This window comes from Anabrus simplex, chromosome 2, assembly GCF_040414725.1.
Source record: "Anabrus simplex isolate iqAnaSimp1 chromosome 2, ASM4041472v1, whole genome shotgun sequence".
NCBI lineage: Eukaryota > Metazoa > Arthropoda > Insecta > Orthoptera > Tettigoniidae > Anabrus > Anabrus simplex.
The window spans coordinates 217599700-217622097 of record NC_090266.1 but is presented as its reverse complement, the minus strand read 5'-3'; the positions used below and the strand labels follow the sequence as shown (position 1 = coordinate 217622097).

Sequence of the window (22398 nt, the reverse complement as noted above, 5' to 3'; positions counted from 1 at the left end):
GTGTATATAAACAGTCCTCCTTCTTTTTTGTGGCGGTACGGAACGGCACGCAGACACCTTTTTGACGACAGAAGAAATAAATTGGTTATTATTCGGAATATTGCTATCGCTATGACGTGTAATCTTATGACTTAAAATCAAGCTTGTTTGTCCGCTAATGTTACGTTTCTAGAATTATAATGTGCACGAGTACATGACTGAAGTTTCTGTAAACTGCCGTTCTAAAATTATCATTCTTGTCCTATTAACCATTTCCTGTCGTAAGCTCCGAAATAAAGAAAAAGAGAAGCCGGGCTGAGTGGCTCTGGCCATCTGAACTCAAGTTGGCGGGTATGGTCCTGGGTCAGTCCGATGGTATTTGAAAGTGCTCAAATACACCAGTCTCGGGGACAAAATTCCAGTATTTTGGCCCCTCCGAAAACTGTAAAAATTTCTATTAGGATGTAAAACCAATAGCATTAACATTTTTTTCTTGCATGAAGAAAATACTTTGTTAAGACTGAAGCCATACTTTTCAGTGTCGACTTAGTTAAATGTAAAAAAAAAAAAACGTTTTAGTCTGTCAAACACACTGCAATTACAATATAAATTTTAACACTATAAACATATCCTGATAATATAGTGTTTGGTGACAACGCACTTAACATCGGCAGTCTAGATAAGTACAAAGGTTTTTCATTATATTAACACTTGTAAATTTATTTTTTGCCATTACTGGTTCATATTATCACTGAACTCTCTATCATCGAGTCCTAAAATAGTATTTGGGGACAACGGTCTTAACATCAGCAGTCTAGATAGTACAGGAGTATTTTTTTAATTAATAATTGTACATTTGTTTTATTATATATTTTTCGTCACTACTGGTTCATAATATAACGAAACAAGTTTACGCAACGTAAACAATACTGTACATATATAAGCATGTTTTAAGTGATTTGATAGAATCTTTTTTTTTGCTACTTGCTTTACGTCGCACCGACACAGATAGGTCTTATGGCGACGATGGGACAGGAAAGGCCTAGGAGTGGGAAGGAAGTGGCCGTGGCCGTAATTAAGGTACAGCCCCAGCATTTGCCTGGTGTGAAAATGGGAAACCACGGAAAACCATTTACAGGGCTGCCGACAGTGGGGTTCGAACCTACTATCTCCTGAATACTGGATACTGGCCGCACTTAAGCGACTGCAGCTATCGAGCTCGGTTTGATAGAATCTGAGGATGTTCTTGTACAACGAAATGTGTCATTCTTTGTATAACCGTGTGTATTTTTACAGGTAAGTTTATAATGTTATATGTTTTTATTGCAATTGCAATGTGTTTTACAGACTGAAAAGTTTTTGTTACATTGAAAAAACTACTAAGATAACTGAGAGGAAGGTACTATCGGCGTTTGTATTGAAATCTTTGATCTGTGTTCTTAGGGCATGTGACTCCAGGATTACTTTTACAAATTATTGCGGAAATAACACGATTCTCATGACATATTCATGAGTTTCGTTCGCTTTCAGTCCAATTACATTATTGAGTTATCTGGCAATCAGATTACTGTCAAAGTCCAGGTGAACACCTGACACATGCATACTTCAGACTGGCAGGTGAAAGCATGCCAAGTCTCCAAGTCTCCTTCGTGTAATGTTCACCCGCCGACAAGTAAAGTCCACTTATATTATGCTGCACAGTTTCATAAATGATGAAAAGGTGCATCTTGAAAAATCATATTAACATTTCTTGCAAATTTATTAGTTTTTGCCGTTGAATATTCAACGGGAATTTCTTTTAAGGACATTTCCGACTTTTTTCAGTTCGAGTAAGAAAGAAATTGAACGGTCTAAGAACCATGCATGTTATAAACGATTAAAATAGACAGTTGAAGATTCTATTGCTAAAACTCATTATCTGTGGATATGGCAGATGCCGCCCACCCTCGTCGGAGGGTCTGCTTTACAAGGGCTGCACTGGACTAGAAATAGCCGCACGAAATTATTATTATTATTCTTATTATTATTTTTTATTATTATTATTATTATTATTATTATTATTATATTATCTGCGGTCTTCCTTATGGCTATCTTAGACATACTGGTTAAATATTTATCACTAGCAAGATACCCGCGCTTCGCTACGGTATTATACTGAAATAAATAATTGAATGCTTAACGTTTTATATATAATCCGCCAAAATTCGCGATCTGACTCGTTTTCTGAGAGAATACGCCGGAATACAGCAAAGTTCCTCCCATTATTCAATATTTCCTTCCAGCTATAGATTTCGTACTTCCCTGGCTAGGTCCAGGTATTCCACCCGGTCAGTTGGGTCCCTAAATCTTTATCATTTTTTCCTGTAAGCCTTCTTAATATGGATCTTATTCATGAGGAGATCCGGCGTGGTGTCGTCTTAGGTGCCTTGGCGGTACTAAACCCGCGACCGGAGTGCATTCGTAGTCATTACCCGGCCAGGACCCGTTTCCAGCACGGTCCGCACATTTTGACGACATTACAGAACATTATTATTATTATTATTATTATTATTCTGGACCCCACAGCAAGATGCAAGGCCGCTACTTGGCCTTATTATAGAGGTGTACAATTGCACGGTCAATCGCATTCCTATCGTTCATTTCAAATGTGTTTAAATTTTTATTTTTATGCTAGGAAATTCTAACTTTAAGTTCCCCAAAGGAAAGGATGGCTCTTGGAAACGAACCTAGGAAATACTAAAAATGATCGGTTTATGATCAGAATAAGTACATTAAGAACAGTAAAATCAATTGGTCTCAACTACTTTTTCACCCCACGGCCGTTAATTTGATTAACCCCCCCCCCCCCCTCGCCAAGAATAAAGAAGGCGTGTTTCTTTATCTTTAAAGGAGATTCCAAATACCAATGTTCACGCCTGTTACCTTCAGTTTCGAGATATGAGTATCCCCATAAAAATAATTCACACTTTTCACTTCATTTCACACTCCCCCCTTCCCCCGAAGTGAATTTTCCGGCAAAATTTACTTGTTTCTTTAATAGTAAAGGATCTTCTAAATACCAATTATCACGACTCTAACATCTTCAGTTTTTGAGATGTGTGTCCTCATAAAAGGAATTCAACTCCTATTCACCCCCGTATCCCAAGATGATTTCCCCCCCAAAACGCGTATTTCTTTGCTTTTAAAGGAGATACAAATACCAATTTTACATCTGTAACAATTTAAGTTTGTATTAAATGTACGTACCCACATACAATTAATTCGATTAATTTTAAAGCAGATTCCAGATACCAATGTTCACGTCTGCAAAATCTTCCGTTTTTGAGATAATAGTTTATTCATACAAATATTTCAACTAATTTTTCAATTTCCCACCCCCCTTTAAGTGGATTTCCGAAAACAAAAACTACGTATTTCTAATTTTTAAAGGAGATTTCAAATACCAAATTTCAGGTCTGCAACATCTTCAGTTTTTGAAATATCAGTATCCTAATTTAAAAAATGCAACCCCTTTTTCATTCACTTTCACCCCCACCCCCACCCATGTGGTTTTTCCGAAAACAAAAAATACATGTTCCTTTATTTGTAATAGATATAAAAATACCATTTTTCACTTCTGTAACATGTTACGTTTTCGAGATATACTGTAGAAATGCTCATTTTTAAATTCCACCCCCTTTTTAGTTCCCCTTAAGTGGAGTTTCCAAAAACAAATCACCTATGTTTCTTTTCTTATACAGGAGATTCCAAATACCAATTTTTTTACGTCCGTAACATTTTACGTTTCTGAGATACACTGTAGTTATAATCTTTCTAAAAATTCACCCTAATTTGTCACTCCCGTTTAATTTCCATTAATTAGATCTTCCAAAAACAAATAAATACGTGTTTATTTGTTTTTAAACAAATAAATACGTGTTTATTTGTTTTTAAATGAGATCCGAAATACAAATTTTCAGGTGTGTAATATCTTCAGTTTCTGAGATATAAGTATCCTCATTAAAAGCATTCAACCGCTTCTTCACCCTTTTTCACCCCTCCTATTGTGATTTTCCGAAAACAAATAATACTTATTTCTTAATTTTTAATTGTGATTCTAAATACCATTTTTTACATCTGCAAACATTTAAAGTTTTGAGACATTGATACACTCATTTTAAAAATTCACTCCCCTTTTCACCCCCATTAATTGGATTTTCCAAAAACAAAGAAATACACGTTTATTTATTTTTAAAGGAGATCCCAAATACAAATTTTTAAGTCTGTATTCTGAGATGTAGGTATCTTCATTAAAGGCATTCAACCCGTTTTTCACCCTTTTTCATCCCTCCTATTGGGATTTTCTGAAAACAAAAAATTCGTGTTTATTTTTAGAGGAGATTCTGAATACCAATTTTTGGAACTGTAAACTTTTGAAATATAGATACATTCATTTCAAAAATTCACCCCCCTTTTCACCCCCTTAGCGACGGAATATCCAAAAATCCTCCTGTAGGGAACACCTACATTGTTATATAAATGTATCCTCAAAATTTAATTTCTTTATGTCCAGTAGTTTTCGCTCGGTGATGATGAATCAGTCAGTCAGTCAGTCAGTCAGTCAGTCAGTCAGTCAGTGAGTCAGTCAGTCAGGATTGGTCCGTATTGACAACAACCTTCTTATCATTTATATCATATATATATATATATATATACACATTGCATCCCGTACGTTTTTCTTGAGCATCAATTCTCTCTTCTTCAGCGATTATACAAATTGCCCAAAAATATTAGACCTATTATGTATAACATTGTAACATACACCGTCATATGGTTACAAATCTACTTATGACCTGTAAAGCAACTCATTCTAACATCTCCTAGTTAAACTAAAATTTGTGGTAATAATAAAACAACACATTTTCTTCTACTTACAATCCAGGCTTGTCAAAATAACAACTTCTACTCATTTTGCCAAAATAATAAGTTTGGATAAAAGGGACACTTTAAAATGAAGACCTCGATGCTGTCCATTCTGACAAGAAGCTGGACTCACATTGGTAAACACAATCTGGAGACACTGACTGGCCGCGAGGTTACTGTGAATACCGCGAAGCATCTCAGCTCTGTGAGACGATATCCACCTCAGTATAACATTTGGCGAGAAAGTAAATTTAATACGATGGGTTTTACATGATTCCACAGGGCTTACGTCCTTACATCAGATCAGTTTCCGAAAAAAATATATAGACCTCAGAGAGTGAAGGCAATCTGCATTATGGCAACCTGGCTTTCCTTAGTCCTACCAACGTATGTCAAATGATGCGAAAGAAACAGCTTCAATCCCAAATTTTTACTTTCTGACAAATTCTGCAACATTCGAAATAATATAGAATCTTAATCGCGAGTTGAATGACATTTTGGACCAGAACACTTTTTACTACCCTTGCTTAACTTTCCCGAAACTGTATCTGTGTGATGGTGTTTCAAAAAGTAAGCTAAGCTAGTAGTGAGGCACTGTACCGGTCAATATGCTGTAAATTGTGGTGTTAAGGTAGTGCAGATACTGAAGTTACAGGCGTATTTCTCAGAGATTTTGTTGTAAACAATATGCTACATTACTTGCAATGGAATATATAAATTTATACTGTGTAAATCGTATATGAATACTTGTAAACCAGTTTGACTGCTTTGCAGTTTGGTATGTTACTTTGCTTGTAATGGAATATTACAATTTTTTGTGACTTCCTACGCGGTTCGTTGTAATCGTTATTCAGTATTATACCGCTGTCAAAAGTTAACTACTCTACGCCGCCAAGGGCGCATGTTACGTATAGTGGCAACCTTTACCTTTTACTTTTCCCAGGGCCTTCGTAGCCTGCTGCTGTTTCTTGATGGATACAGTACTTTTGTATCCATCCCTTGGCACAGGCCAGAGTAAAGTGTAGCATTCACCGAAGTCCCAGTCTCATCCATGGCTGTGACAATATGCAAGCTGATGGGGTATGGGTGGTCCTGAGTAATGACATTCAGAACACGACTAGTGCATCTGAGTGTTATGAAAGGTGTTGCTCATAGGGTCAGTCGTGCTGCAATAGCACTTTCTGACCCAGTGAGGAAAGCAATGGCAAACTACCTCACTCCTCGTCTTGCCTAGTACGCCTCATTTTAGTGCTGCCATTGGTTTGTGCGTTTTCCTTACAACCACATAAGCTTTGGTGGTGCTATTTGAGGATCCAACCTGCCTCTGGGCTGATGACCTAACAGACGGATTTCCTCATCATGCAGTTCCTTGTTTGGATATATTTTCGTGTAATATATTTTGGTTTCTTACATTTTTCATTGTTATGTATTTTGTATTTACATGTAATTTCGTTACTTTGCTATTGTAAGCAGACATTCCAGCCAGGATGTCTGTTAATTGCAGTTCAGAGTAGAATCCCGCTTCTCCTACGTAAACGGGACGGCATATTAGTGGAAATGCCGGTTAGCAGGGAAAGAGAAAATATTTTGTAATAGAATTTGCTTGCCTGCACTGTCGAAAGTTTCTTCTTGTTGCTCCACGTATTTCAACGTTACTTCAAAGGTTTCATATCCTTCAATATGTGTTATTTTGCAATCAATTGCGTTTTCTTCCTCACCCGTTTTCTTTTCACCGTTATGAACAATACCGATAACATCTTTATCAGTCACTTTAAACTGGTCATCAAGAGCAAACCACTCATTGAGGTCTTCATCAGTCGCAGCTGCACATCCAGGGATGTGTTTCAGCAAAGAGCATATATTGTCGATGTTTCTCGGGCTAACGTTTTCCTTGTCAGAATTTCTCTCCGATTCCTCACCGTTTTGTACGATCTGGAAGTTCTTGAGAGTAATTTCAAGTGATTTATTTACGAACGTGTCCTATAAAGCGAGACTCTACTGTATTTGATAACAGTAATAGTAGTAACAATATTCATCTCTGTGATGACCGAGAATATATGCCAAATAACTCCGTAGAACGTTGGATGCTGCATGTGGCCTTTCTCTGAGCCAGCGTCGGTCATTCGGCATAGTGCGTCGTTGATTGGGACTCTTCCACGTAAATCACATGTCCATGAATGTCGTTCAGCTATCCTAGCTTGATATAATACAGCTAGAGCGTTTCCGCTATGTTATGTCAGGAATGTTACTGCACTTACCGATGAAAAGACGTCTTAATTCGCATACTAAAGTATTTTTTGTAATAATGCCTTTCGAATTATTATTTTATAGCTTTGGCCGCACTTCATTGCAACGCGTGGTATTTGTTAAATGTCACTAAAATAACAGCTTTTAACATCTTCGTAAAATAACCACTTTGTTCTTCATTTCATTTAATGATAGCCACGATATGCAAGAGTTTTCCTGCCAATAGGTTTTCTTGCATAAGTGGATACAAATACATGTGTCCAGTTCCACCGCTGAGTGGTACGTATCTAGCCCTCCGGTCCTTCGGGTCACGTGTTCAATTCCAGGCAGAATCGAGGGATTTTAATCGTAAATGGTTAATTCTCTTGGCTCGGGTACTGGGTGTTTGTGCTGTTAGTAATATTCTAGAAAGTCACTAACCAAACCCAACACGACCCTCTATCACACGCATACGCAGTTTCCTATGCACGGCAGACGCCACTTACCTCGTAGGATGGTCTGCCTTACAAGGGCTTCACCAGGCTAGCAACAGCCATACGAAAATAATATAAACTCGTATCTGACAATGAAGTCCACCTAAGGTAATTGTCACTAGTGTTATGTCAAAGAACTTTCAACGTCCTTCCCAGAAGTTCTTAAACCAACATGGTGCCATAACATTCTTCTAAGTCTTATCGCGTATTCTTTGTCACTGTCAAACTAACTACTAGGTATTCGTGAAGAAGTTTATGTAGATAAGAAAGTGTTCACAATTGTAACAGTCGAAAGTGTTAAATCTAGGTGAATGACCACTGTTGAAGTTAACGACTATGGTTGGGTGGGCACTCGACTTGAATACGATCCGAAGCCTCCTTAATGTAAATCTCACGCTGATGACACTGAACTATTGAAAATCCACAGCTTGTTTCCAGTCATTCGACCGGGTCAGGAATGGAATGAATGAAGCCCCCATCTAGCGGCGAGAATAGGAGATGTGCCGGCTTCCAAAGCCTGTCGCACTCCTCTGGGGCAATCATAAATGACAGACAAATGAAATGAGATATTAATGGAGAGTGTTGCTGGAATGAAACATGATAGGGAAAACCGCAGCACCCGGAGAAAAACCTGTCCTGCCTCAGCTTTGTCCAGCACAAATACCACATGGAGTGACCGTTAGAAGACAGGAAACAATTCGGACGTAAAGGAATCAATTTGTATGCTGCTCATTTATTAACATAACCGATTTTCCCTCGCTTTCTCCGCCATACTGATCTATCCTACTATGAATTCCGTCGAAGTAGAAAATTGTACTGTTTGCTACCTCCTGTTGCAGAGTGTTTTTTCTTTTTGTCACGGCCGTATCATTCGCTCTTGAAAACAAGCTTTAACATTAGAGATGCATCGAGGTTGAAAGCCTCACGAACTGGCATATATTACCAGTAATGCATGCGGCAAATGTTTCAAACAATAGGGACTTAAAGATAGGACGGATATAATGAGACTTCTACTACGTGAAGCACTGTGTCGTTTGATGTGGGTCATGGGCAAAGGGAGTACCTGTTGAACAACCCCCCCCCCCCAAAAAAAAGAGAAAACTTCGAGCACATTTCTAGTTATGGATTACACATGCGATAGGGAGTAATTTTCTGTTATTACTTCTTTCCTTTCCTCTTGCATATTCCCTTCCCTTTTCCTTGCACTTTTTTCTGCTATTTGTTTTATGTCGCACCGACACAGATAGGTATTATGGCGACGGTGGGATAGAAAAGGTCTAGGAATGGGAAGGAATCGGCCGCGGTCTTGATTAAGGTAAAGCCCCAGCATTTGCCTGGTGTGAAAATGGGAAACCACGGAAAACCATCTTCAGGGTTGCCGACAGTGGAGTTTGAACCCACTATCTCCCGCAGGCAAGTTCGCAGCTGCGCGCTCCTAACCGCACGGCCAACTCGCCCGGTCCTTTCACTCTTTCCGTCTGTCTTTCATACATTCATTTTTCTTGCTTTCCTTCTTTCTTCATTCCTGTAAGCCGTCTTGATAAATTTGCAGCTTCACTGTCGAAATCGCGGCACCTTAATTGAGTATCATTTCATTTCAACAGGAAAAGGTGGTTGGGTATAGAGCTTTGCACTCTATCCCACTCAGTAACAAGGTTACGAATTTTGGAAGTTTTCGCCTTCCATTCCTCCATGGGCCTTCATAGCTTATTCGGAGATTTTGCGATGCTTAAGCTGTATTTGGAATGAAAAAGCAAATATACCAAATAGTTAAATGGGTGACTAGTTCCAGTATTGTTTTTAACAACACATGTTTTGCTTAACAGGATCAGTTCCATTAACTGCAAAGATTTTTCTCTTCTTCGTTGATATTTTAAAATAAATTACTTTTTTTCACTAGACAAGTTGATTTTTATACTGTATAATTCATAACAATATATATTTTTTCCTCTCCCCATTTGTGTGCAACGCCAAACGTTGCACCGCACCTCCCTTCGTCATACGAACACCTGAGTGCGGGTCCCATACGATCAATCACCAGGGAGCCTCGCGAACTGTATTCCTGGAAACTCCTCCACATCTCCCACCTCCACCCCCACACCCTCAGTTCGCCATCCCCGCCGCACCACGCCACGCCACGGTTCGCTTCGTTTCGCCTCTGCAGTAGCGTTGGAGTCCAATTAATGGCCGTGGTATTAACGGAGTGAGGTCACTGAGGTCCTTAGGGTCCAGTTATGACCGTGGAACCGTTCGTTTGCCAGCCTTGACCTGAGCTAGTTCCCACGACAGACACTCTAACACCTTACGGAAAATCAAACACTGAATTGATCGAGATCAGTTACCAATAATTGAGTTGGGTACTATTGAAAGAGTACCTATCTAGAAATTACGTGATCCGGTACGGTTTATGAAGGGGCTGCCTAATAATAATAATTATTTATTTTACGTCAGAACTACTACTATTACGGTTTTACGAGAGGCTGAGGTGCCGGAATTTAGTCCCGCAGGGCTTGTTTCACGTGCCAGTAAATCTGCCGACACGTGGCCGATATATTTGAGCACCTCATAATACCACCGGACTGAGCCAGGATTGCCCTGCCAAGTTGGGGTCAGAAGGTCAGCGCTCTACCGTCTGAGCCACTCAGCCCAGCGAGGGGCTGCCTAGCCGAGGTGGTAAAAGTGTGCTTCGTTTACCCGGAAGAACGTCGGTTTGATTCCACGTCAGGAAGTCGAACACTGTAGAATATAAATTTCCGCTTCTGAGGTAGCGCATGACCCTGAGGTTCACTCGGTGTGGTGGAGATTATTGTCTTAAAAGTAGGTACAACTGAGCAACCATCCTCTATTAACACTAATCATATGTGAAAAAGTAAGAGACTCTACGAGCGTGGAAGAAGAAAATCTTCCTAGCATCGTAAACCTAACACAGTTGGAATCTGAGGAAAACAAGTGTCGATCAAAGGTGGTCGGAGAGGGAAAATGGAAGTGAAAAGCCTAGCACGATTAAATGGAAGCAATGCCAATCTCAGCTAGGGCCAATGTGGTTGCCAAGCCACGCTTCCAAGTTGAAAGCCCAAGGAGGTTTTTCTTTCAGTCACCTTTTATGACTGGCAGTGCATACCTACACAAAAAATTAAAGAGTAAAGTTGGTCGAAGCATCGAGCAGCCCACTTTATCCCACTTAAAGGGAACATCGGCAATGGTGCGGTGGCAAACCAGAAGGAGGGGAGGAGGTGCAGAGGTGTGGCACACAGCAGACAGTGTGCCGGCTAAGCATTGGCCAGCAGGTATTCATCGCTGTTCGCGCGGAATTTGAAATGTCGCAACTTTTAGGCCCCATAGTTAACGCCCTAATGAATGTTGGCACCCAAAATTGATGCCGACATCTTTTTTACGTGTACCTGAATGTGATTTCTATGTTTCATCGCGATCGGCGACTTAACCATTGCCGATGTTCCCTTGTTAGGCCCAATTTTGATAGTGGGGAATAAACCCTAACCTTACCAGGCGAGTTGGCCGTGCGATTAGGGGCGCACGGCTGTGAGCTTACATCCGGGAGATAGTGGGTTCGAATCCCACTGTCGGCAGCCCTGAAGATGGTTTTACGTTGTTTCCCATTTTCACACCAGGCAAATGCTGGAGCTGTACCGTAATTAAGGCCACGGTCGCTTCCTTCCCACTCCTAGGCCTTTCCTGTCCCATCGTTACCATAAGACCTATCTGTGTCGGTGCGACATAAAGCCACTAGCAAAGAAAGCTCTAAACTCATGTTACACAATTTTGCCTCTGAAATTGACTATTAACTCTGTTTTGTGAAGGAAATGTTTTAACTCTAGGTTAAGCTTCGGATTACACCTACTTTTTTTTTGCTTAACGTCGCACCGGCACAGATAGGTCTTATGCCGACGATGGGAGAGGAACGGCCTAGGAGTGGGAAGCAAGCGGCGTGGCCTTAATTAAGGTACAGCCCCAGTATTTGCCTGGTGTGAAAGTGGGAAACGACGGAAGACTATCTTCAGGGCTGCCGACAGTGGGGTTCGAACCCACTATCTCCCGGATGCCATCTCACAGCTGCGTGACGCTAACCGCACGGCCAACTTGCCCAGTACACATACTTTCACCTGGGCTAAACTGTTAACTCGAGGCTAAAATAGAAATGATCACTTTAAAGCATGCATTGGATGCGGACTTGCTTTAGACAGGTTGAAGCGAAATTCGCGCACTCGGGCGTCGCAGTGCGACTCCTCACATGCCAGCAATAAAAAAATGTCTGTCACAAAAGTTCGTCTTGCGAGTATATCAGGCAGAAAAAGGACGTTGACTAGTGCCAATCTGGCAACACTGTAACCACATGTACCGCAAGTACTGTACCTCTGTCAACAGCAATTATCCGTTCTGTACAGTCGGCGCAGTGGATAGAGTTTTGGGTTGGCATGCAGGAGGTCGAGGGTTCGATCCTAGGTTGAGACGCAATTGTTTATTTACTAATTTCCGTCGGACATTACATACTGTAATACAGTAAGACACCGTACCTTCGGTCACATGTATCCTACATTTACATTTTGTAACGCTGAACACGACATATACTTTGCTAGGCCTACTGGTAACGTAGCCCTAACGAAATGTAATGAACCTAAACGAGGTAAGAATAATAGTTGCTACTAATCTATGAGATCATTGGAGGAGGGTACAAAGAAAACAGGTTTCGCATTTAGTATATGAAGTGGTGCGAATAAATTCACGCCCACGACGTGGAAAGGGCGTCTTTCAAACCTGACCAATGAAAACAATTGTTCGTTCATTTGTAGGATCGTAGTATGTAAGTGCAAGTGGTTTCTAGAGGACCTGCTGCAATCGCTGTTGACGATTAAGTTGCCAGATACCATACCAACTGGACTACATTTATGAAATAAAAAACATACGCTTTAACCCAGATCGACCCCTCGACCTCCTGAATGCTAACCCAAAACTGTATCCACTGCTCCAACTGTGCAATACAATGAATACGTGCTGACAGAGGTAGTTACCCTACATCTGGTTACAATGTTGCCAGATTGCCACTCTTCAACGCCCTTTTTCTGCCGGATATACTCGCAGGACGAACTTTTGTGAGAGATATTTCTTTATTGCTGGCATGTGAGGAGTCGCGCTGCGACGCCCGAGTACGCGAATTTCGCTTCATCCTGTATATGTTCCTAATAGAAATGGGCCTATAGGGATGAACGATTTTCAAAATCCATTTGTGAAACAATTTCTGAAGAGATATTGTGAATGGTTGGAATACACACAGACAGGAACAAGTCTCTCTCTCCTATACTGCAAGTATTGATTGCATTAAGATGTTACGCCACACGGTCGTTTCGTATAATGGTCGGAGACAACGTTGGGTGTATCAATAGCTACGGTCAACAGAATGGTCTCTGAAGTGTCTGCAGCTATAGGGTTACCTAATAGATTTTCCAAACTGTTTATGTTGCCTGATTGTTCGCACTGTCACATGGGCACTGGTATTAAATTCCCCTGCAATTTTTTCCCACGTTGCATCTTCTTTTAATCTCACACTATCTTTTTTTTTTTTTTTGCATTCTGTAACGTTTTGATACGTAGTGACTAACTCAGTGAGTTCTTTCCAAAGTAGAAAATGTTGTGCTTCTGTTTCTCTTCTGAATCTCTTCTCTTTTTCCCCATCATTGCTGTTATTCCTGTTACGAAATAATAATGGCGCTGAATTTAGGTAACCGACATTACCTTGATTTCTAGTGTTGATATGGCTTACAGATCCAAAAAATGGGACTCCAGGCTAGTAATTCAGGTGTCCCGGGTCAGGGAACTTAAGATAGTGTACTTGGAAATAGAAATTCTTTGAAGCAACAGTTGGTAGCATTAGTATTAACATATGACCGTGAGGAAGTAGCAAAATAATACTAGTACCAGAGAAGTCCCTCGGCAGTGAGAAGTGCATTGCTGAAGGCTGCTCTTTGACTTCAGAAAAACTTTTTTAAAGTCAATATTTTTGTCATTAATGATTTCTTGCCTAAATACCAATGAAGAATATTATCGATAGTCGACCTCAATGAAGAATTGTTTCGTTGTTCTGCTACCGAGACTGAACCCATTATCGTGATCTCAAAAGACGCCAATTTGTTGGAATTTTGTTCCACGGGATTCTTTAACGTACCGAAATCCAAAGGCGCGGAACTGTCATATTTGGACACTCTTAAATGTCACTTTCAGTCAAACCGGATATCAAATTATTATTACTTTTTTAGCTAATGGCTTTACGTCGCACAGACACAGATAGGTCTTATGCCGATGATGGGATAGGAAACGGCTAGGATTTGGAAGGAAAATTTGGTGTGAAAATCGGAAACCACGGAAAACCATCTTCAGGGCTGCCGACAGTGGGATTCGAACCCAATATCTCCCGGAATAAGCTCACAGCTGCGACCCCCTAACCGCACGGTCAACTCGCCCGGTTAATAATAATAATAATAATAATAATAATAATAATAATAATAATAATAATAATAATAATTAATAATATAATATAATTTTACAGCTACACGATTCATACCATGAATTCAACTCGCTCTACCTCCTTCTTCCTGTTCTTCTTCTTCTTCTTCTTCTTATTATTATTATTATTATTATTAGTAGTAGTAGTAGTAGTAGTAGTAGTAGTGGTAGTAGTAGTAATAGTAGTGTCGTCCTTGTACAAATCTCGAGTAAATATAATAATATTATTATTATTATTATTATTATTATTATTATTATTATTATTATTATTATTATTATTATTTGTATTATTATTATTATTATTATTGCTAGTGATTACAAGTCGCACAAATGCAGATAGGTCTTCGGCGACCTTGCATGGGAAAGGCTAGCAAGGGCTAGCCCTGACGAGCCTTTGCCTACCGAGCGACAGCTCCTCAGTCCCTAGACCTGCAAATTTACGAGGTACAGCACGGTCAGCGCGACGAAGATATAGCCTCTGCATTTGCCTGGTGTTAAAACGTGAAAATACGGAAAACCACCTTCAATGCTGCCAGTGAAGGATATCGAACCTATCAACTCCCGAATGCAATTTTACAGCTACACGATTCATACCATGAATTCAACTCGCTCTACCTCCTTCTTCCTGTTCTTCTTCTTCTTATTATTATTATTATTAGTAGTAGTAGTAGTAGTAATAGTAGTGTCGTCCTTGTAGAAATCTCGAGTAAAACCTTAGGATCGCTCTTGATGTTCTAAGGATGTTTACTGTCGCCATTCATCTTGCTAAGTCTAGGAAGAAGGGTAGCAGTCTATAACAACGCCTCACTCCAATTTGCTCCTCTGAGCCGTTGTAAATCCTAGACGTCACATTAAGTGAGCTACGACGGTTAAAAGCGTCCCATTAGGCGAGGCCGACCAACAGCTTGTAGAAGAGCACTCGCCTGTATGTAAGGTCCGTGCCTCAGCAAATCTAAACGCTCGCCATTCACTCTCACTTAACCCAGATGAATACTACGAGAATGCTTCATTTTATGATCGGAAATAGGTTTGCAGTTCTAAGTTACATACTGTATACTGTCATAAATGAATGCATTAGATTAACATGGATTTTCAGATGAGAATAATACACGTAACATATTCTAAAAGGCTGATTCATCCTTTATATTGTCCGGCTCCGTGGCTAAATGGTTACCGTGCTGGCCTTTCGTCAGAGGGGTCCCGGTTTCGATTCCCAGCAGGGTCGGAAATTTTAACCATAATTGGTTAATTTCGCTGGCACGGGGGCTGGGTGTATGTGTCGTCTTCATTTCATCGTCATCACGACGCGCAGGTCGCCTACGGGTGTCATTTCAAAAGACCTGCACCTGGCGAGCCGAGCTTGTCTTCGGACACTCCCGACACTAAAAGCCATACGCCATTTCATTTCCCCTCAAATAAATATTTTGTGCCCACGGCAACTGTCAGCGCATTCTTAATTCTAGTAACTAACATGACTTTCATTGGTTTGCAGTAGCAGCGATGTGGTCTCTGGCATCATTGCGTAAGACTGCAATTCTTCTTCTTTTTCTACCGCTTTTCCCACATCTGTGGGGTTGCAGGGGCGAACTGCGTCGCACATGCGGATTTGGCCCTGTTTTACGGCCGGATGCCCTTCCTGAAGCCAACCCTTTGGAGGGATGTAATCACTATTGGGTGTTTCTGTGGTGGTTGGTAGTGTAGTGTATTGTATGAATATGAAGAGGAGATTGTTCGAACAAACACAAACACGCAGTCCCCGGGTCAGAAGAATTAATCAGACGCGATTAAAATCCCCGACCTGGCCGAGAATCGAACCCGGTACCCTCTGAACCAAAGGCCTCAATGCTGACCATTCAGCCAGTAAGTCTGTGTAAGACTGCAACATTAATTAAAATATATTCGGTACTGACCACAGTTTAATGATTAATAGTGAATTTATGATAGAGACTGGTGGTATTAAGTTAAAAGAAGTAGTGAGGACTTTAATTGATGTAGAGCAATGAGTTTATATAATGAATTGTATCTCTAATATAAACGTACTAGTAGAAAAAGTCGATCGTTGGAACTACGTAAGTTTGGTTATATTTCTCACTTCCTGGGTCATATTTAGCTATTTTTATAGCATATTTGCCTGCATATTGTGGCGATTTTTAGGTCTTAAACATCCGAAGCCCAGTAATTAATAATCATAGGAATGGGGAAACAGAGAAACAGAATCTTTGATAACTGGAGGTGAAATCGTAGATTAGCAGATTGCTAGAAACCTGCTCAACGTAAAATGAAATCATATCGAAATGTATCAACTTTATCTGTTCAATATAATCATAATGAGAATGGAAAGAGCAGCTCCCATCAGTAGTGGACTGACTATTGGTCCCTGACCGGAGGGAGTGGACCGTTGAAAATACTGGGTGCAGTTTCTGGTGACACATTGGGAACCAGGAACCCTATTGGATCACAGCCAATAAATCCGGAGAATCTCTTCTACATTCATCGTGACACCGTCCGTGGGAGCCAAAGCTATTATGCTCGTTATTTATTATACAAATACAGGGGTAAAGAATGGTAGAACGCATCATTCGAGCCGTACAGAAGGGAAGGCGAACATTTACTTTTTCTGACAGGGGGCAGGTTGATTTCCACACGGCGATGTTCTAAATAAACTTTCAAACTCTGAGCTCTCTCGTAACAAACCAAATGGAGAATTAAATAAAAGTATAACAGTATAAGTTTTACGAGGCATTAGTCTGTATATTCAAACAAAGCAAAGCAAAGGAAATCAAAATAAAGCAAGACCATTTCAACAAGGGCTGTAAAGGCATTTGGAGCAGAGGAAAGTAAAAGCGTCGACTATCGATATCCTCGACACAAGTGGGTTAGAGTGGTTAGCTCTATGTTCGGCCGCCTTTCTCCGAGGAATTACACTGATACCCATGTCTTTAGAAGGCCGAGTGAACCTGAGGGCCATTTGCCTTTCCAGAAATATAAATTTTGTTTCTTAAATGTTTCGTCTTCCTGGAAGGCAAATCGAAGTCACGTCCTCCTGGGTGAACCGAGTACGCCTTGACCGCCTCGGATAGATAGCTCCGCCTGAATACTGAAGAACGAATAAATCTAACAAGCCCGAAAGTGCGGTTGTATAATATATTAATTGTCATTTGTGGATCAAAGGAATGGACTGACGGACAAAACACTAAATATACTCATGTGCAGTATTTAAGAATTGGAGATCAAACTGGGCTAAAATATTTTTCGTTCTAAGTCGTACCAAAAACGGTGTCTGCCTCTGTGTTGTAGTGGTTAGTGTGATTAGCTGCCACCCCCTGGAGGCCCGGGTTCGACTCCTGGCCCTGTCGCGAAATTTGAAAAGTGGTAGCCTATGAGGACTGGAACGAGTTCCACTTAGCCTCGGGAGGTCAGTTGAGTATAAGGGGGTTTGATTCTAACATCAGCCATCCTCGAAGTGATTTTTCGTGGTTTCCCACTTCTCCTCCAGGAAAATGCTTGGAAGGTAACTAACTGTCCGCCTCCGTGGTGTAGTGGTTAGCGTGATTAGCTGCCACCCCCGGAGGTCCGGGTTCGATTCCCGGCACTGCCACGAAATTTGAAAAGTGGTACGAGGGCTGGAACGGGGTCCACTCAGCCTCAGGAGGTCAACTGAGTAGAGGCGGGTTCGATTCCCACCTCAGCCATCCTGGAAGTGGTTTTCCGTGGTTTCCCACTTCTCCTCCAGGAAAATGCCGGGATGGTACCTCACTTAAGGCCACGGCCGCTTCCTTCCCTCTTCCTTGTCTATCCCTTCCAATGTTCCCATCCCTCCACAAGGCCCCTGTTCAGCATAGCAGGTGAGGCCGCCTGGGCGAGGTACTGGTCATACTCCCCAGTTGTATCCCTCGACCAAGATTCTGAAGCTCCAGGACACTGCCCTTGAGGCGGTAGAGGTGGGATCCCTCGCTAAGTCCGGGGGAAAACCGAACCTGGAGGGTAAACAGATGATGATGATGATGATGATGATGATGATGATGACAAAATTTTATGGCCTACTCACAGGAGCTTCACGCAAACAAGACAAAAAGGAGTCACTATGGTACAAGTTATAAGCGAGCTGAACAGTTCCATGCAAACTTTTTCGTGTACTTACAAATGTGAACCAAACGTCATAAAGATTCAGCTATGCGACGTGCTTACGGTGGAAAATGAAAAAAAAAAAATATATGATGCGAAATAACGTGATGCAGGACATTTGGGCTCCCGGCAAACGAGTCGTGAACTGAGCTCAACCTTTGTTTGTATTTTATTAACTCGAGAATTTGAATGGAACATTTCATTTATGTCTATGGGTTTTATTTTGTTGCATATAAGGTGAGTGCATTTGGTGTAATTGTAAGTCATACAGGAAGCATGAATTAGTCAATGTTTACACCTTGACATCATTATAACCGCGTGAACTGGCCATGCGGTTAGGGGTGCGGAGCTGTGAGCTTGTATCCGGGAGATAGTGGGTTCGAATTCCAAAGTCGGCAGCCCTGATGATGGTTTTCCGTAGTTTCCCATGTTCACACCAGGCAAATGCTGGAGGTGTACCTTAATTAAGGCCACAGCCGCTTCCTTCCAACTCCTAACCCTTTCCTATCCCATCGTCGCCATAAGACCTATATGTGTCGGTGCGACGTAAAGCCACTAGCCAAGTTTTCTTTCGACTCTGTGATATTAGTGTATCTAATGTTCTCTCTTGTTTCGTGAGTGCCTCTTGTTTTTCCTTCAAGCGATCGCTACTTTGCTGTTTTTTCTCGTTTTATATTCATCTTCACAATTTTCCTTGTCAATATGGCCCGATGGCCATGCTGTTTTACACCGTAAATCAATCATAACGAAAGCCATCGCCAGTTAACACGATTGAATAATATTTCCATCTTAGCAATGCCCGGCGATGATATGGACTAAGCAACAAAAGGCTGGATTCAATTATCAGTCGTTACGGTAAAACCGTGTAACTTTTTTAATGGGGTAGGCTACTTTTCGAGAGAACCAGTAATATGGGTATTTAAAAATGAAATTTTAGGCGCCTTCTCCTAAACTGCCATTTTTTCCAGCGTGAATACAATTTTTTTTGCTAGGGGCTTTACGTCGCACCGACACAGATAGGTCTTATGGCGACGATGGGATAGGAAAGGCCTAGGAGTTGGAAGGAAGCGGCCGTGGCCTTAATTAAGGTACAGCCCCAGCATTTGCCTGGTATGAAAATGGGAAACCACGGAAAACCATTTTCAGGACTGCCGATAGTGGGATTCGAACCTACTATCTCCCGGATGCAAGCTCACAGCCACGCGCCTCTACGCGCACGGCCAACTCGCCCGGTGTGAATACAATTGGTCCGCCTCTGTGGTGTAGTGGTTAGTGTGATTAGCTGCCACCCCGGGATGCCCGGGTTCGATTCCCAGCTCTGCCACTAAATTTGAAAAGTGGTACGAGGGCTGGAACGGGGTCCACTCAGCTTCGGGAGGTTAATTGAGTAGAGGTGGGTTCGATTCCCACCTCAGCCATCCTGGAAGTGGTTTTCCGTGGTTTCCCATTTCTCCCTCAGGCATATGCCGGGATGGTACCTAACTTAAGGCCACGGCCGCTTCCTTCCCCCTTCCTTGTCCATCCCTTTCAATCTTCTGATCCCCCACCAAGGCCCCTATTCAGCATAGCAGGTGAGGCCGCCTGGGCGAGGCAATGGTCATCCTTCCCAGTTGTATCGCCCGACCCAGAGTCTGATGCTCCAGGACACTGTCCTTGAGGCGGTAGAGGTGGGATCCCTCGCTGAGTCCGAGGGAAAAACCGACCCTGGAGAGTAAACAGATAAAGAAGAATACAATTGTATACAGCCTAGACTATAGTGCCTTATTCCGTGACTTTACTTACCGATTTTCATTAATTTCTCTTTACCCATTTTCTCGTAATTCGGCGCTGATATTGATTTAGCAACAAAAATCGAAATTCATGAATATCTCTGTTATCATAGCTGGTACGATAAAATGTATAAGACATAAATGATCGAAAATTTAATTTTATATAACTTTAGTTTTGTAGTCTTGTAGTATTTAACGATAGGGCCGCTAATAATATGGATATTTGATAATTAAATTTTAGATCATACCCTAAACTACCATTTCACTCAGCACGAATACAATTATTTATAGCCTAGATTGTAGTGCTTCATTTCCTAATTTTAGATACCGACTTTCATTAAATTCTCCTCAGCCATTTTCTCGTGATGCGCGTGCATACAGACAGACAGACAGACAGACAGACATGGCGGAAAATTAAAAAAGTGCATTTCCTTGTTACTGTGGACTCGTCCGATACAGAAATACCATTCTTTTTATATTCTGAGCAATGTGCAGACAAAACTCTGTAGTAGCCTCGCATACTGAGGACAAAGGACAGCTGTCACTTTTCCACTCATTCAGTTTCAGATTTGCAATGAGTTCGTTGTAAGAATATTGCATGGGAGTAGTTAATGCTATGAAACTATCTTCGAAGAATTATGTTAATTCCACCGGAGAATACAAACTCACTCCTTAGAAAGTGAACTAAGGAACTATCATCTCCCGACATAATTAGTTCTGAAAGCGAATCGAAGCAAATAAAAGATCGTGTCTTAAGTACAGTACTAAGCTGACATCATTTCCTTCCTTTTCATAGTTTAGCGACGCCATTAACAGGATTCGCTACAACACCTTCCATTATTGAACGGAAAAGGATTCAGGGTTCAATCCCGGAACATGTCTAATGTCTACAGTTGACCTAAGCGTTGTGCTCATACATCAAAAAAGTTTCAGAATTTTAAGACACGATTTGTCGGTTGCACCACTTGGCTATACCAATTAGAGTTAAGTTTGCGAATAAAAACACCATAACAATAAAGAAGCAAAGCGAAGTCATCTCCGTACAGGCCATGGAGGCCCTGGGAGTGACGGAAGGTAAAGTCTTCCACTATTCGTAACCTCGGCACTTGATGGGAGTAGATGGGAGTAAAGTGATTAGCTCTACGCCCGGCCGTCTTTGCCCCCAGGAATTAACCTGGTACTCATTTTTGTTGTAGGCTGAGTGAACCTCAGGGCCGTATGAACCTCCGGAAGTGGAAATCTCCTTTCTTAAATCTTACGACTTCCTGACGGGGATTCGAACCCACGTCCTTCCGGGCGAACCGAGTACACCGTTACCGCCTCGGCCAGGCAGCCCCTACGATAACAATAAACACAGATTATTTCCATAAATAAGTGCAAGAGACTGGATATAAAGTACGCCCTCACGCATAAATAAGTCAACAGCAACCAAAACAATAAAATATACGTATTTCCTTTATTTTGATTCCAATTTATGAAAACGAGTGAAGTTAGAATTATTAAATTCCGTTCCAGCCCGAGAATCGATTTTATGCACAGCTTACGGTACATGTCCTAGAGTTCAGGATTATTTGTTATTATTCTCGTTTTGGTCTTGTATGGACCACGCTGCCGGGATGGTACCTAACTTAAGGCCACGGCCGCTTCCTTCCCTCTTCCTTGCCTATCCCTTCCAATCTTCCCATCCCTCCACAAGGCCCCTGTTCAGCATAGCAGGTGAGGCCGCCTGGGCGAGGTACTGGTCATACTCCCCAGTTGTATCCCCCGACCAAGAGTCTGAAGCTCCAGGACACTGCCCTTGAGGCGGTAGAGGTGGGATCCCTCGCTAAGTCCGAGGGAAAAACCGAACCTGGAGGGTAAACAGATGATGATGATGATGATGGACCACGCTATTTCAACTGCTTTCTCCTACTATATTTCGCATTTCCCCAGTGCTGCCGCATTCTTCTTTGGTGAGCATCCATCCGTTCTTCGGTCCACTTCTTGATTGTTTTTATTTTGGGTTTAGGATGAAAACTCCGTACTTCCCCAAGTTTCTTCTTCAAAGAGTCACATTCCAAGATGTCCTTATGTGAGATCCCCAGTTCTTGTAGGTCTTTTTCCACCTCTATAAACCAGATCCCTTTGGGTTTTTCCGGAAAACAGGCACAGATTCGAATGGACAATCTTCCGGAGCCCATTCGTGTCAGGAGTATTATTATAATATTATGATTATGTAATTAATCCTCATGTCCGCGTGGTTGTTTGTATCTGAATTGTATGTTAGCGAGTTTTACTGAGTATAGATGAAATTTTTCTTCCCAGGATTAGTTATGTGTAACCCGGGTTACCTGTTACCTGTTACCTGTTACCTCAGCTTTCTCTTGAGGTGAGTTTGGAAGGTCCTA

The 22398-nt window shown here is 41.5% G+C and overlaps 1 protein-coding gene across 2 annotated transcripts in view; it reads left to right on the top strand.

Moving 5' to 3' along the window:
* The window catches only part of Ih (hyperpolarization activated cyclic nucleotide gated potassium channel Ih), a 945440-nt gene that overhangs the window by 173594 nt on the left and 749448 nt on the right, over positions 1–22398 (top strand). The window lies entirely within an intron of this gene.